Source organism: Macaca nemestrina, chromosome 17 (genome assembly GCF_043159975.1).
Source record: "Macaca nemestrina isolate mMacNem1 chromosome 17, mMacNem.hap1, whole genome shotgun sequence".
In the NCBI taxonomy this organism is placed as follows: Eukaryota; Metazoa; Chordata; class Mammalia; order Primates; family Cercopithecidae; genus Macaca; species Macaca nemestrina.
In genome coordinates this window covers 73176240-73191512 of record NC_092141.1, presented here as the reverse complement: position 1 = coordinate 73191512, position 15273 = coordinate 73176240, and the positions used below count along the sequence as shown (strand labels likewise).

Genomic DNA, 15273 nt, shown 5'->3' with positions numbered 1-15273 from the left:
CTCCGCGGACTTGGGGTCCCCAGGAGCCCTCCCCTGCCACCAGGAGGCCGGTCTCCTCCCCGGCATGTCAACCTCCCGCCGCGCTGCTCCGGGCTCCCCTCCCCGCCCCTTGCTCGTCCCTAGAACTGCGCCTGGGTTAGTGCGGGCAAGGGGGCTGTGTTTGTTGAGTGAATAAGCGAGTGGTTAGGGAGGCTTGGTTTCGGGGTCCCAGAGCCCGATTGACTCATCTGAAAAGTTCAGGAGAAACAGAGACTTTTGTAGGAGCAGGCTGGGGGCCAGGGCAGGCGAGTGAGGAAGGCAGAGGGTCTGTTCCCTGTCACTCTGACAGAGAGAGGGGCTTCGTGATGACTTCAGCACCGGCGTCCCAGTACTGCCTCCCATACTGGAAAAGTTACCAAAGCACGCATTCTTCTGACAGGAAGTTAGCAAGGTCTTCCTTGCTTAAGAACAGGTGAAAGGGGAGATCTATTTCTGCAGCTGTGACCATCCTAAGATAGGCCCCCGGCAGCAGTCAAGGAAAATCCAGACAGGAAGCTGGGCTTAGCACCCTGAGTAGCCCTTCCCCCACTCTCCATGTCAGCTCCCCTTCCTGCCAGTCCTGGAGTAAGAACCAGAAAGACCATTCCCACCTCTTCCTTTGCTCCATAGTCACTGTCTCTAGGGGAGCAGGCCTGTGAGCATTGCTTTACTGTCCCCATGGGTCTTATGGCTTCAGTAGCCATCAACAAGCTGAAATCCAGGCACTGGGGTCACAGCCCCCCAGTGAGTAGAACACAGAGGTGCCTCTCTCCATCTCCACTCTCATTCCAGGTAGAAAGAGAACCAACCATTTTGCTCATCGTCAGCAAACCTTGACCAAGGAAGTGTCTGCATGTGCAATGTGCCATCTGAACCCTGGAGGCATAAGCAGTATGGTCATTGGTCCCAGCACTGTTGGGAAGTGAAAATGTATCCATGAAAAGAGAGCAGAAAGGTAAGACTACGCCCCAGGGATAATGAAAAAGAGAGGACCTGACCAGTGAGGGATGGAGTTCCAAGGAAGGCAGTCCTTGATGGGGCCAAGCAGAATGGAAAGACGGGTGCTATCAGGCTGGGGACAGAACCCAAGCCAAGACCCAGGTGTGTGAATGGACAGGACCTGAGATGACGCCGTGGGTCAAACTGTCAGACTGTGGAAGAGGAGCTGGGCAGAGAGCAGAGGTCCAGGGACAGGTCAGACTTGAATGCCAAGGTTTGGAATTTAGGCTTGGCCCTGTGGGTAATGGAGAGATATTGGTGGGTTTCAAGCAAGAGGGAGATACTGAGTGATGTGGCCAGTCCTGTTTCAGGAACATTCTTCTTGTCTACCTTTGTTTATGTCAACCACATTTAGAAATAACAAATGTCTGATAGGGGGTCAGGTGCAGTGGCTTGTGCCTATAGTCCCAGCTACTCAGGAGGCTGAGGCAGGAGGATCGCTCGAGCCCAGGGATTCAAGGATGCTGTGAGCTATGATCACGTCTCTGCACTCCAGCCTGGGCAACAGGATGAGACCCAGTTTCTAAAACAAAAAAACAAATGTGTCATGGGGATGCATCCTTCCAATAGAATATTGTTCAACCATGGATAATGTGGGAATAGAATATTTCTGTTGATGTGGAAAGTTGTCCAAGAGAGTTGAGTCAAAAATATCAGTAAGCATAGTAAGATCTTATTTTTGTTTTAAAAATCATATGCATAAGGCCGTGCACGGTGGCTCACGCCTGTAATCCCAGCAGTTTGGGAGGCCAAGGCAGGCAGATCACTTGAGGTCAGGAGTTTGAGACCAGCCTGGCCAACATGTTGAAACCCTGTCTCTACTAAAAGTACAAATATTAGCCAGGCGTGGTGGCAGGTGCCTGCAATCCCAGATACCCAGGAGGCTGAGGCACGAGAATCGCTTGAACCTGGGAGGTGGAGGTTGCAGTGAGCTGAGATCATGCCACTGCACTTTGGCCTGGGCTACAGAGACTCCATCTAAAAAAAAAAAAAAATTCATATGCATATACGTGTGTATGTATATATAGATCCAACTATGGAGCAGCTGTCAGAGCTGGCCTGTACCCCCAGCCTCCCCCAGAGTCTTCTGCAGAGGGTTCCTGCACTCACCTACAGCCCCTCCACCTGAGGACACGTGGCCACAGGTGAGACAGGCCAGACAGTGGCCCAGGAGCAGCCCACAAGCAATAATGGATGCGAGTTGATAGCTAAACTCGCAGCCTCCTGGCCTCAGTGCGGCAACTCTGAGGTGGTGTCTCCCACACAGCCTCTCAGTGATGCCCGTGGGCTTGTGCCCGGATGGCCCACAGTGACCCGCTCAGAAACGCACACTTTACTGCCTTTTCTCCTCTCCCTGTCCCTTCTCCACTCTCTCGTAGTGCTCACTGGGATCTCCTTCCAAAGAAACTACTGTTCCCCAAGCCTTGTGTCAGGGTCTGCTTTTGGGGGATCCCAGCAAAGACATCAGCCTCCTACTCACTCCACATCTGCCCCCAGGCTACTGAAAACTCCTGGAAAAGGGACTTAAGTAGCTCTATGATACATTTGCTTTCAGAGATGTGAAATACTAAAATAGACATTGAAGAAAATTAGTTTGGGTGTACAATGGTCAATAGGTTCAACTGAGGCAAGGCTGGAGGCAGGGGGCCTAGCAAAGAAGCTGCCACCCTTGTCCCTCTAAGGAAGCCTGCAGCAGGCTAGAGGTGGCCGTAGAAAACAGTCAGGGGGAGGTGATCATTCCAGTGCCTCAGAAGTAAAAGTGCATGTTGACCACTTGTATTTTGAAAAACAAGGCTGAGATCAAAACTCTCTGGCTTGTGGTATTGAGTTCGATTTCTTTGTCAAAAGAAACGGAAGCATTTGCCATGAAGAAAGGAAAGCCACACACTTATCTGCCTGAGCTATTTTGCTCATAGAAGGTCTCCCATCAGCGCAGCAGAATAGGAGGTGACTTACTTTCCTGCTATTTGCCTTGCCTACTATTATTTTCTTTGAGACGCTGAACACTCCACCTATTTCCTTTTTATTTTCTTCTCAATAGGAACTCTTGTTGGCCTCTTTGGATTTTTTTTTTCAGTGGCCCAAGACAATATGTACTATAAGTCCTCCCCATTGCCTTGGTAAATCTATTTCTGGGAATAAGCTAAACATAGGAAAAGATTTATACTCAAACACGTTCATCATAGTGTTATTTTTAAAGGTTAAAAATTGAACATTTGGCAGGACATGGTGGCTCACGCCTGTAATTCCAGCACTTTGGGAGGCCAAGGCAGGTGGGTCATTTGAGGTCAGAAGTTCAAGACCAGCCTAGCCAACATTATGAAACCCCGTCTCTACTAGAAATACAAAAATTAGCCAGGCATGGTGGCAGGCACTTGTAATCACAGCTACTAGGGAGGTTAAGGCAGGAGAATTGCTTGAACCCGGGAGGTGGAGGTTGCACTGAGCTGAGATGACGCCATTGCACCAGGTGACATAGTGAGACTCTGTCTCAAAAAAAAAAAAAAAAAAAAAGAAAAAGAAAAAGAAAAAATTGAACATTACCCAATGTCTAATAATAGGGGGATGGTTGAGTGAATTAAGACAGTTCACTCAAAATAAAATTGTGCCATTATTAGAAACCACGGAATTGTGAAAATAAGCTACCTCCACTTTCCCTCAGATGGAAATGGAGAGAAAAGAACCCTTTCTAAGAATTCAAGTGGAAATTTCAAAGCTATTTTTGGTACAGTTGAGGAAGCATTGTTCAGAGAGTGACCCCAGCAAATCATCCCTTTCCTCGGGTGCAGTTCCTAAAGAGACACAAATTGGAAGGAACTGCAATATGAAAATTGAAGGAAAGGAGCTAAGTATTGCTCTGCAGAATTATATTATTGAGTAGATATGCGGGAGAGAGGGAATCTCGAAAATTCAACAGTGGAGAAACCTCAATTTTCTGCCTAGCAGCTCTGGCTGCACTGTTTCTGCAAATTATGCTTATTCTGGTGAGATACACAAGTGTGCTTTTGTCCAGCAGACACCTGCAGGTACTCTGAGGACTTATAAGCGAGCACATTGCACAGGTGGGATGCCCTGTGTTGGGGACCTGGCTTCGAGGTCCCACTCCATTGGAAATGCACTGAGGGGTGGAGTTCCAGAGCCTCCCCTCCCGGCCCCCTGGAGTCAGGGTGCCACCACCCATGGGGGAGCAACCTGATGCAGCTCCCGGGAAATCACCCCAACCCAACCACTCAGGGAGGAAGCTGAGTGAGCAGGCCAGGGGTGGGGGTAGGGGTGGAGTGGGGTGTGACCAGGCCAATTCCTGTGGGTCAGGTTCTGAGATGTGGTTCTGTTTCGCAGAATTATTTTGTTTGTGGGTAACTGAAAATTTAAACTAGGTTAAGGGAAAAGGGTGGGCTTTTTTGGCTCATGTGACAGGACAGTAATGGAGTTGGTCTATAGTTTAACTGTTTCAGAGACTCAGTGTCTTCAGGGCCCTGTCTCCTCCTTCCTTCCCTCCTTCCCTCCCTCCCTCATTCCTTCTTTCCTTTCTTCCCTCCCTCCCTCCTTCCCTCCTTCCTTCCTCCCTCATTCTCTCTCTCTTTCCTTCTTTCCTTCCTTTCTTCCCTCCTTCCTTCCTTCCTTCTTTCCCTCCTTCCTTCTTTCCTTCCTTCCCTACCTCCCTTCCCCTTCCTTCCTTCCTTCTTTCCTCCTTCCTTCCCCTCCTACATCTCTGCTTCTCTGTTTGATGTCCCTGTTCCCTCCTCCTACAGACAAGTTTCCTTCACAGGTGGGAGACACACTACGGCTCCTTCAGACACATTTAGAAACTCCCAAGACCAGAGAGATTGTCTTTCCTTTAATCTCAGTACACATAATTCCCAGGGAAGGACTGTGATTGGTTCAGCTTGAGTCGTGTCCTCAGGTTTTGGATGAGCCACTATGGCCCAAAGGATTGGCCAGAGGTGGGTAACATGCCCCTCCCTGTGTTAGGGGAGGGGGTCATCCTTTAAGCAGCAACTCCGCAGAATCACATATTTGGATGGAGTAGGGGAGGAAGCCGCTCCCCAAAGGAAGGAGCCAAGAGAGGGAAACATTCGTTCCCCTTAGGTTGTGAAGAAAAAGCCATATTTAACATACAGCTTTTCTTGTTCAATCATTCCCATCCCTAGTCCAAAGACACTTTGTGCAAATTAGGAAAATTAGCCCCTTCCCCTAGGCGTTTTGCTGCCATCTTTCAGAACCTTATCATCTTAAGTTATGCTAATCTACAATGCCTTCAAATGCGCTTGGTGTCCAGAATTGTGAAGTACGCAACCCATGCAACGGAATGTAGCAGCCCTGCCTGCTCATATGTGGTAATCCCCTTCAATTACTCTAATTGCTCTTTAAAAAAGGTCTTGCCCTGTAGTTTTGGGCAGTGGCGAGGCAGAAACCAAGGAGTAGAGCCATAAATGGGAATGACAGCAGCTCCCACCCCCTCTTCTCCCACGCCCACAGACAGGGAGCAGTGGCCCAGTGATCATCGGGGTGGTGACCAGCAGTCCCAGATGGTGACCAGCAGCAAAGTGACCCAAAGCCACAGCAGGGCTGGGGGTAATGAGAGGACCCCTGAGGAGCAGCTTCAGGGAGACAGCATGGGAAAGAAATGGGAAAAAATGTTTGCTTTTCCTCCGAAAGCTAGAAGAAGCAGACCCTGGCGAAGAAGGCGGGGGCTGGGCAGGCACTTGGCTTACATCAGCAATGAAACTCCAGTGAGTGGGGGTGAGTGTGGGTGTGGCTGTAGTTGTGAGTATATGGGCTCGTGCTGTGGTGTGTGTACACACAGATGGGCACTCAGGAAGAGTCTTGTGTCTGTGCGATGCGGCGTTTGTGTTGCTGGTGGCACAAGTGTGCCTCTGGGCGCATATAGAAGCTACGTGTGTGCACAAGCCCACTGTGCAGGTGCAAGTGTGTTTGTGCATGTCTCTCCAGTGAGCAGAGCTGGAGAAAGAACCGAGTGCAGGTGCCCCTCCACTTACCATGGGCTCTGTCCCAATAAACCCATCGTGAAGCCGAAAAAATCCTAAATGGGCTGGGCGCAGAGGCTCATGCCTGTAATCCCAGCACTTTGGGAGGCCAAGGTGGGCAGATCACCTGAGGTCAGAAGTTTGAGACCACCCTGGCCAACATGGAGAAACTCCATCTCTACTAAAAATACAAAATTAGACGGGTGTGGTGGTGGGCACCTGTAACCCCAGCTACTTGGGAGGCTGAGGCAGGAGAATCACTTGAACCTGGGAGGCGGTAGTTGCAGTGAGCCAAGATCACACCATGGCACTCCAGCCTGGGCAAAAAGAGTGAAACTCCATTAAAAAAAAAAAAAAAAAAAAGGAAGAAAGAAAGAAGGAAAGAAAGAGAGAGAGAAAGAAATAAAAAATCCTAAATGGAACCATCACAAGTCAGAATTCTCTGCATAGAGAACACCAGTGCCACACCTAGGTTTAGAAAACAGCCCTGGGGGTGTGAGGCGACTCCGTGGGGACCACAGGCCACAGCCAGAGCAGGGCTGGGCAGAGATGCGCATCGGGCCTGGCAGGAACTTCCTGAACCACGGGCAGGCCTGGCCCCCAGGAGGGGCTCAGCAAGGACTGAGGCTGTGTCCACAGGGTCTGGGCAGAGCTGCTGTGGGGACAGGGGAGAGCAGCCCTTCCCCAGGCCTCCCTATGCTTCCATCAAAGGCTGCTCTGACCTGGGCTCAGCTCACTCGGGGCCCAGGGAAGCCGCTGGACCTCTGAGCTGCTGGGAAAGATGGTGGCACAGGATTGCCAAGGCTGACAGATTTGGTAGAACGAGGGTTGGGCGACAGGATTCCCCAGGGGTTTCTCCAGCTGGCAGCCAGGGGGCACTTCACAGCGGCTCCACCAGGGGTCACCAGAGCCCCAGAGTGGAGGGATGAGGTGGGGTCCATCAACCTGGCCCCCAGCACAGCCCTCCCTCAGCCAGGGACAGATGTCCAGCCAGGGGGGTGGGCGTGGGGGTGGAGAAGGGACCTGGAGACGTCTGTGTGGTCCAGCTAAACAGCTAGGGGCGGGGGTGTTCATGCACTTGTGTGTGTCCAGTGTGTGATGTGAGGGTACGGCTGTGGGTGTACAGATGGGCATATGCTTGTCGCACATCTGGTGACCATGCTAGTGGTACTTCTCCACGTGAATGGGAGCATGTCACATGCGTGAAATCCATAAACACGGGCATGACTGTGGGTGTGTGTGGAGGGGAGTGGGTGTGGGTGTGTGTGGCTGTAGGAGTGGGTGTGGGAGTGGGTGTGGCTGTGGCTGTAGTTGTGGGTGCGTGTATGTATGCTTGTGCTGTGGTGTGTGTACACCCAGGCAGGCACTCAGTAAGAGTCTTGTGTCTGTGCGATATGGCATTTGAGTTGCTCGGGACACAAGTGTGCCTGTGGGCGCAACTAGAAGCCATGTGTATATGCACAAGACTGCTGCGTGGGTGCAAGTGTGTTTGTGCATGTGAGCTGGAGGCGTGTGTGTGAACGGGTATAACAGCAGAGGAAGCATCTGCGTGAACGTATGAAGGGTGATTTGCACATGACTGAGCCTGTGGGAGCACAGCTTTTGTGTGGGTGTGTCTGTGAGTGTGCACTCGAGTGACTGAGTGTGAGCCAGTGTGTACCTCAGGAGTGCTTCTGGGAATAAGTGTGGAGATTCGAGTGTGAGGTGAGCCTGTGTAAACTGTCCAGGTTGGGAGAGGAACCACTTATGTAGGCTCATACATGTGTCCCAGTGAGTGAGTGTGTGTGTGTCCATGTGAATAGATGCGTGTGCCCGGGAGTCTGTCACTCCTAGAGCAGTGAGGCTGGAGCCCAAGCGGTGAGGCCGGAGCCAAGCAGGCTGAGTCCAGAGCACACCCGGCGAGGGAAGTGTGACCGAGGCTCCCACCTGAAGATTGGCCCAGTCCTCAGGTTTCACTCATGACCCTGTGACATCAGAGGCAGCAGCTGTCCTCGCCGGCCCGGCCCCCCAGCCAAGTCCCCCAGAGTTCCAGCCCCAGCCTGAGGTGGGCACGGCGCTCTGGGCTTGTCAGCAACCGCTCTGCTCCCGTCCAATAGTGAGTACTGCGCCCCCACACCCGCTCCGGGCTGGGTACCCCAAGGGGCAGGCCACCCCCAGGGGGAGACCTCTCTGGCCCGAACCCCAGCGTGGCTCTGAGGAAGTCACCACTTTGTTCTGGGTACTGCTGACCGCCTGCCCACACGGGGCTCTGCGGCCTGAGCCCCGCTCTGTCCCACAGCCCCTGCCGAAACTTCTGGTGCCTGGGCCCTCTCTCTGGCCCCAGACTTGCCTCTCTCTGTCCCGTCATCTGTTCCTTCTGCCCCTGCCTGGCAAACTGTCACTGCCCTCAGCAAGGTTCCTTGTTCTGGTCACAAACAGCCCACGGGCTAAGGCTTGGCTCTGGAGGGGCATGGGTGACCCAAGGGACACAGAACGGGGCTGCAGTTTCTTCAGGAGAGGAGAGCAAGGAGCTGAAACAGTGACTTTGCTTGGCCTGTTTGCATGGCTCAGAGGCAGGGCTGTGGGGGGAGGAGTGCGGCAGGAGGCCGGGGTGGGGGGTGCCGGCGGCTCCTTTGCTCTGCTGAGAACAGGAATCTGCGAGATGCCAGCAGAGGACACATCCCAGGCTCTGCCCACGTCCCTGCCCCTCCCCCAGCCCACCCGGCGCGGCTGGGCTCTTTTCCTAGAGAAGTCGAGAGCACTGAGACCTGCCAGGAAGGCGAGGGGGACATGGGGACCGGATCCATAAAGCCCAGCTTGAGGGGAAGAATATGTGACCACAGCAAAAAGGGGACTCTGGGGGGCCAGAAGGGGTCTGGGGAGCTCTTAGGAGGAGACACAGGGCTGGAGAGTGGGGTCCGGGGATCGGGGCTGGCACAGAACACAGCCCCGTCCCTTCCTCCCTGCTGGGGTGGGCTGTGGCTGGTGGAGAAGGCAGAGTGGCCTGAGTGGAGTTGGGGGGACGTAGTTTGGAGGCAGGGAGGGCTTATTCTACCAGGACCCTCCAGATTCTTCCGGGCCATCCCCAAGTCCCCTCCCTGTGGCCAGTGGCCTCACTCTGTGTGGTGGTGGTATGGACAGCTATGGTCACTGTGCTAGCATTTGGAGCCACATCACCTGTGCGGGACCATGTAAATAGACCCAAGGACCTTGGAACTTGTGTCAGGCAGGGCGACCAAGAAAAGGTGAGCAGGGTAAGGGCCTGCCCAGCCCCCTGGCCACACGTGCCCTGCCCGCAGGCTCCTCAGCAGCCCTCCCCCGCTCCATTCCTGGTATCTCTCAAGGAATTGTGCTGGGATTTTAGGGGGCTTGGGGAAGGCAACGGAGGGTCCTTCGTAGGTGGCTCCCATCCCAGCCTGGCCCTGCTCGTCATTTCTGGTTGGAAACCTGCATGGGGTGCGAGCTCAGCCTCAGGGAGCTTCTCCTCAGCTCAAGACTGGCCTGAGTGTTGGTCAAGACCTGCTCTGCTGGCTTTTGTCACCAGGGTCTCTGCTATGACCCCAGGCCAGGTCCAGGGAAGCCCCGAGTTTGGTGCTGAAGGCACGGAACTCTTTGTCAGGTGTTGGGGTGGGTGTGACAAGGCGTCTGCCTTTTGGGGACAACTCTGGCCATCAGAAAGGAGGACAGATCTGATGATGGTGGGGGTGGGGACAGTGCATCTTCAGGGCGGGGCGGGGTTCTGAGAAGGCTCCTGGAGGAGGCATAACCAGAGAGGCAGGAAGGATTGGAACCTGCAGGGAAGGGTAGAAAGGCTCTCGCCAAACGGAAAATCTGGCCCTGAGGCCCCAGAGAGCAGCTTGGGAGAAGGGAGGGGACGCTGGAAGAGGGTGTCAAGGACCATGGAACAGGTTATACAAACGGTCAGGCCTTTGACTCCTGTCACTTCCCTGGGACGCACAGCTCGCGAGTGGCCAGGGCTGTGCCCACAGAGGCCAAGGCCCCCACTCCCTGGGGAGGAAGCTGACTGGTGCAAGGCAGGGTGGGGGCAGAGGGCAGTGGGTCTCATGGGCAGCCCTACGGCTGGGGCAGGTGTGGGACTTCCAGCAGTTCTGGTGACTTCGGCAGGGGTCCCTAGCCCTGCTGTGGCAGGAACAGGCCAGGTCCCCCGTGGCTCCATTGGAAGGTGCTCGTTGGGGCTGGGGGATCCCAGGTTCCCTGCAGCACCCCTGCCCCCGTCTTTCATGCATGCTGGCCCCCATTCTGCCTCATCAGCAACAGCTATTTTTATTCCCTGCAGTTTTCAGTCAACAGCCCTTGTTGGGGGGATGGGCTGCTGGAGAAGAGAGGGGGGCTCAAGGAGCCTAGGGACAGTAGGAGTGGTGGGGAAGACACAGTGCCCTGGCAGGGCCCTCTGCCAAGAGCCCTTGCATAAAAGGAAAGAGTGAAACTCTAATAGTTGCTGGCCCCCATCCTGTTTTTGAACTGGACTGTGAAACCAGGCACCCCCACCTAGCCCATAGGTGCTTGAAGGTCACAGTCCACCTCCTGATTAAGAGCCGGAGTTCCTTTCAATCCCAGTTTACTGTATAAATACCATCTGGTGAGTTACTTATCTCCCCTGTTCCTCAGTGTCCTCATCTGTCAAATGGGGGTGATAACAGGGTCAGGGTGAGAATTTAATATGCTCGTGGACATGTGAGGTGCCTGGAACAGTGCTTGGCATGTAACCGGCTCTACATATGTGTTCACCAGTATTATTGTGGCTATTGCCAGTCTGTGACCCTGACATAAAATGTCTCGTCCCAGGGAAAAGAGAAGGAGGGAAGGAGTTACAAGAAGGATGGCTTTGTTCAGTTCTGGGCACCCTTCAGAGCTGGGGGTCAGGGGTGGACATTTTTTTCTCTATCTGGTCTCCCTTGGGTGACAGGCCTTTTTTTTTTTTTTTAATGGAGTCTCACTCTGTCGCCCAGGCTGGAGTGCAGTGGTGCAACCTCGGTTCACTGGAACCTCCACCTCCCAGACTCAAGTGACTGTCCTGTCTCAGCCTCCCAAGTAGCTGGGATTACAGGCGTCTGCCACCACGCCCAGCTACTTTTTTTTTTTTTTTTTGTATTTTTAGTAGAGATGAGGTTTCACCATGTTGACCAGGCTGGTCTCTAACTCCTGACCTCCAGTGATCCACCTGCCTTGGCCTCCCAAAGTGCTGGGATTACAGGCTTGAGCCACTGCGCCCAGCTGGGTGAGGGTCCTTCTATAAAGTGGACTGCAGAGCCCCTTCCATGAGGGCCTGTGGTTTGCAGATGTGGCCATGATGGCCATGATGCCAGAGCAACAGAGCAGGGTCCTTCCAGCCCACCTTTCAGTAAGCTCTGCCGTCAATGCTTAGCTTTTTTTGAGGTTGGCAAGTTCGCAATCAGTCTAGCTTTGGAGAAGGCTCTCCAAAGAGTAGCTGGGGAGGAAACATCCTGGGAGTACTTTCTGGGGTGGAGGACTTTCCCAGAGTGAGCGGCAGGGCATAGCTCCTGAAGGGGTCGTGCTTGCAGTCGTGGGAGCAGGGGAGCCGGGTGTCAGCCTTTCCTTCCTCCAGGTTTCAGGCTGTTGCTGAAAAGCCTCTTCTCTAGTGCTGGTGACTGTGCCCCCAGCTCCCCTGTCTCAAGTCGGGAGGACTCAAAGGCCACCCTCCCCGGATGGCTGGGGACGGATGGAGGGAATGGGGAGCCAGGTTGCCTGGAGTTCTCCAGGCCCAGGATTCGGTGTGAGCAGGCCTCTTGGTGGCCTCTCCGTGGACCCACTGCTTCGAGGAGCAGGCAGGGGAAGGGAGGTGGCTCTATGCTCAGGGACGATGTGTCCAAGGGCAGGGGAAGTGGGCTTAGATGTGTGTGTACAGGATGTGCACATACCAGTTTGGGAGGCCGTCATGCTCAGGGGCTCCTTAAAAAGATCTGATGCCAGGCATGGTGGTACACACCTGTAGTCCCAGCTACCTGAGAGGCTGAGGCAGGAGGATCAACTGACCTCAGGAGTTTGAGCCCATCCTGGGCAATATAGTGAGACCCTATCTCTAGAAAATATTTTAAAAGAAAGATCCAAGCCAACAGAGGGCAGGAAGCCCTGAGCCTGAGTGGAACAAATTAGCCTCCCCACCCTTTTGAGCAGCTGGGAAATGACTCACAGAGGCAATGAGTGTGTGTGTGTGTGTGTGTGTGTGTGTGTGTGTGTGTACACTGGCAAGGGCATGTGCCTGCATCCAAGTAGGCCATATGGGGGTCAGGGGATGTATGAGGGTCAATTGGTGCAAATTGACCTGTGTTTCTCTTCCCCCACTGACCCCTCCCACACACAGCTCCCAGCACAAAGCCTCAGGAATCCTGAGCATGACCCTACCAGGACCTACCAGATGCCAACCCCAGCCCACGCCTCTCAGGGGCTTGGCCCAAGGATCTGGCCTGCCCTTTGAAGGGGATAGATGGTTGAGGGTCAGGCTGGCCCAGGGAGCAAACTGAGTGGGACCTCAACCTGGGTGGGCCCCGTGCTGAGGGAGGGCAGCTATGCCTAGCCCAGTTCCCCAAAGGGCTGGAAGGAGGCCGAGTCTGTAGTAGCAGGCGCAGGGGCTTGGCATGAGAGAGAGCTGCATTTGAGTCCTGACTCCACTGCTGGTTAGCTAGGATGATGAAAGCGAAGTCCCTAGGACAGTGCCTGGCACGTGATAAGCTCCAAATGAACATGTCCGTGATAACTTTTCATCTAGAAATATTTCTTAAGCCTCCACCTCGTGGACTTGTGCACGTCAGCACAACAGGTGACTGCATGGAGATTTGGGGGCCAGAGAAACCAGCCCCTCCCACACTAAGGAAAATCTTTCCCAAGCTGACTGAAACTCAGAATTCCACATCTTACAAATTCTTTTAACTTAAGGCTCAGACTTGGGAGGAGAAACCCACTCTGGAACCTTGTGTTTAGGGAGAAAAGCTTCTGGGGCCGACAGATGAGCCGGGAGAAGTTAGTGGGAAGCGGTCACAGTGCCTGAAACCCAAACAGCATGTTTGTGGGCTTTTATTTCATCAGACCTGAACCTGTTAGAAGCACTCTGGGTAGAGGAAAAGGGTCAGGTTTGGGAGAGGAGGAAGAAAGTTGGGGAAAAACAAACCAGTTGGCCGGGTGCGGTAGCGCATGCCTGTAATCCTAGCACTTTGAGAGGCTGAGGTAGGTGAATCACTTGAGTCCAGGAGTTCAAGACCAGCCTGGCCAACAAAAATTAGCCAGGCATGGTGGTGGGCACCTGTAATCCCAGCTACTTGGGAGGCTGAGACAGACAGAATTGCTTGAACCCGGGGGGCAGAGGTTGCAATGAGCTGAGATCGTGCCACTGCACTCCAGCCTGGGTGACAAAGTGAGACTTTGTCTCAAAAAAAAAAAAAAAAAAAAAAAGCAAAAACAAAACTAACCAGTGTTCTTGGAGAGCCTTTGGAAATTGTCAGGGAATGGGGCTGATCATGAAAGGAGGGCCTGCCCATACATCCTGAATAGGAAACCAACTGTGGCATACAGTAGGTGCAAAATAAACATGGCCACCACTGTTACTCTTACCCTTTGGGTAGAACAAGTTATCAGGCTGGTTGAATCAGGACCTTAAAACAGAAAGGCTTGTTCTGACCTAGTGAGCCCCCATGGAAAATGCAATCAGCTTTGCCCATCTCTCACCCAGGAGCCCACCCCAACATCACCCCAGTTGGTTTCCGGAACTCTCTGGGTCCCTGAGTGTCTGGAGGTTTCCGCCCGAGGCTACTGGCTCCAGGCCTCCCTCCAAAGTCTCTCAGAGCAGATTTCCTCTGCAGAGTGTCAGGCCAGGAGGGGAGGGCCACCTGGGGTGACTTCCTCTAGGCCCCTGCCTGCCAAGGCACAGGCCACTCTTCCTCCTCTCCAGGACCTAAGTGCTGGCAGAGAAACAATACAGCTACCCCCTTCCCATCCCCACCCCAACCTGCCCCAGCTGAGAAAAAGTTGTGACTTGAGACTTACAACCCGGGAGACACAGGGATGGATTTTTCACTCCTGGAGCTGGGCCATAGCAGGAACATAGGAATTTGGGAAGTGGGCCACCCGGATGCCCGGTGCTGTCTTTGGCCAGGACAAAGAAGTCTGGTCTGTTTTAGACTCCCAGGAAGTTCCAAGTCTGAGCCCCCACTGCAGGTGAAGCTTGGGGGTGAGGGGTCTCCACTGGCCGCAGATGATACTTGATCATTTTGCTCCCAATCCATAGAGAAACAAAACAGTAGATCCTTGTGGGTAGCTAGCAGCTTTGCCAGAGATGAAGAGCATGCTTGGTTGGCAAGAGGGGAGATGGCTGGTGCCTGAGCAAGGCCAGCAAGCAACCTGCCACCTCTGCATCTGAAAGGATGTACTCTGGAGTTAACAGGGAAGGCAGTGAGGGGCAGATCACATTCATTCTCAATCTTCCAAGAGAGTACCTGTATTAGTCTGTTTTCACGCTGCTGATAAAGACAGTGCCCAGACTGGGCACTTTACAAAAGAAAGAGGTTTATTGGGCTTACAGCTCCTCATGCCTGGGGAAGCCTCATAATCATGGCAGAAGGCAGGGAGGAGCAAGTCGCATCTTACATGGATGGCAGCAGGTGAAGGGAGAGAGAGAGACCTTGTGCAGGGAAACTTTCCATTTTTAAAACCATCAAATTTTCATGAGACTTAATTCAGTATCATGAGAACAGCACAGGAAAGATCCACCCCCGTGATTCAATTATCTCTCACTGCGTCCCTCCTAACATGTGGGAATTATGGGAGCTACAACATGAGATTTGGGTAGGGATACAGAGTCCAACCATATTAGTACCTTACAGTGGCTTTTATATTCCAGGCTGGCAGGGGCATGGCTGAGACCACTTTGGGGATTTCAGGCTGATGCACTTCAGCTGGGTGGATTTCTGGATGTTTGGAGAACCCTCACCAAAAGCGTAGTTGTCCCATGAGGGAAGGTTCTAGAAGGATATAATGGGGATAGGGAGGGAGATCTGTCCTGAGCTTTGCCTGGCCAATAATTTGGGACAGGATCAGAGACACTCAGCTGTGAGGGATGGCCTTGAACTGAAGAAAAATCAAGATCCAGCTGACCTTCAGAGGACTGGAGGTGAAGAGGTACAATGAGCAAAGGGAACTTAAGTAGAGGAAGATGTAAAATCCTGCATCTGGATTTATATTAACCTTGTATCCTGCAACCCTGCTGTTATCATGATTAGTTCTACAAATTTTCGTGTTGATTCTGATTTTGTACTTA

At 53.1% G+C, this 15273-nt stretch overlaps 1 protein-coding gene across 5 annotated transcripts in view; it reads left to right on the top strand.

Annotated features, from left to right (window-relative positions):
- Positions 1-3: 3 nt before the first annotated feature.
- LOC105468992 (sodium voltage-gated channel alpha subunit 4) overlaps positions 4-15273 on the top strand; it is a 59004-nt gene continuing 43734 nt past the window's right edge. For 2 of the 5 annotated variants that reach the window (XR_011615938.1, XM_011719501.3), the window contains exons 1-3: positions 11-135; positions 811-973; positions 7808-8100. The gene's annotated coding sequence lies outside the window, so the exon portion shown is untranslated. Of the gene's footprint in view, positions 136-368; positions 452-810; positions 974-7807; positions 8101-15273 lie in introns of those variants that run through there. The other 3 variants (XM_011719498.3, XM_011719496.3, XM_071083440.1) reach the window with 3 other exon arrangements.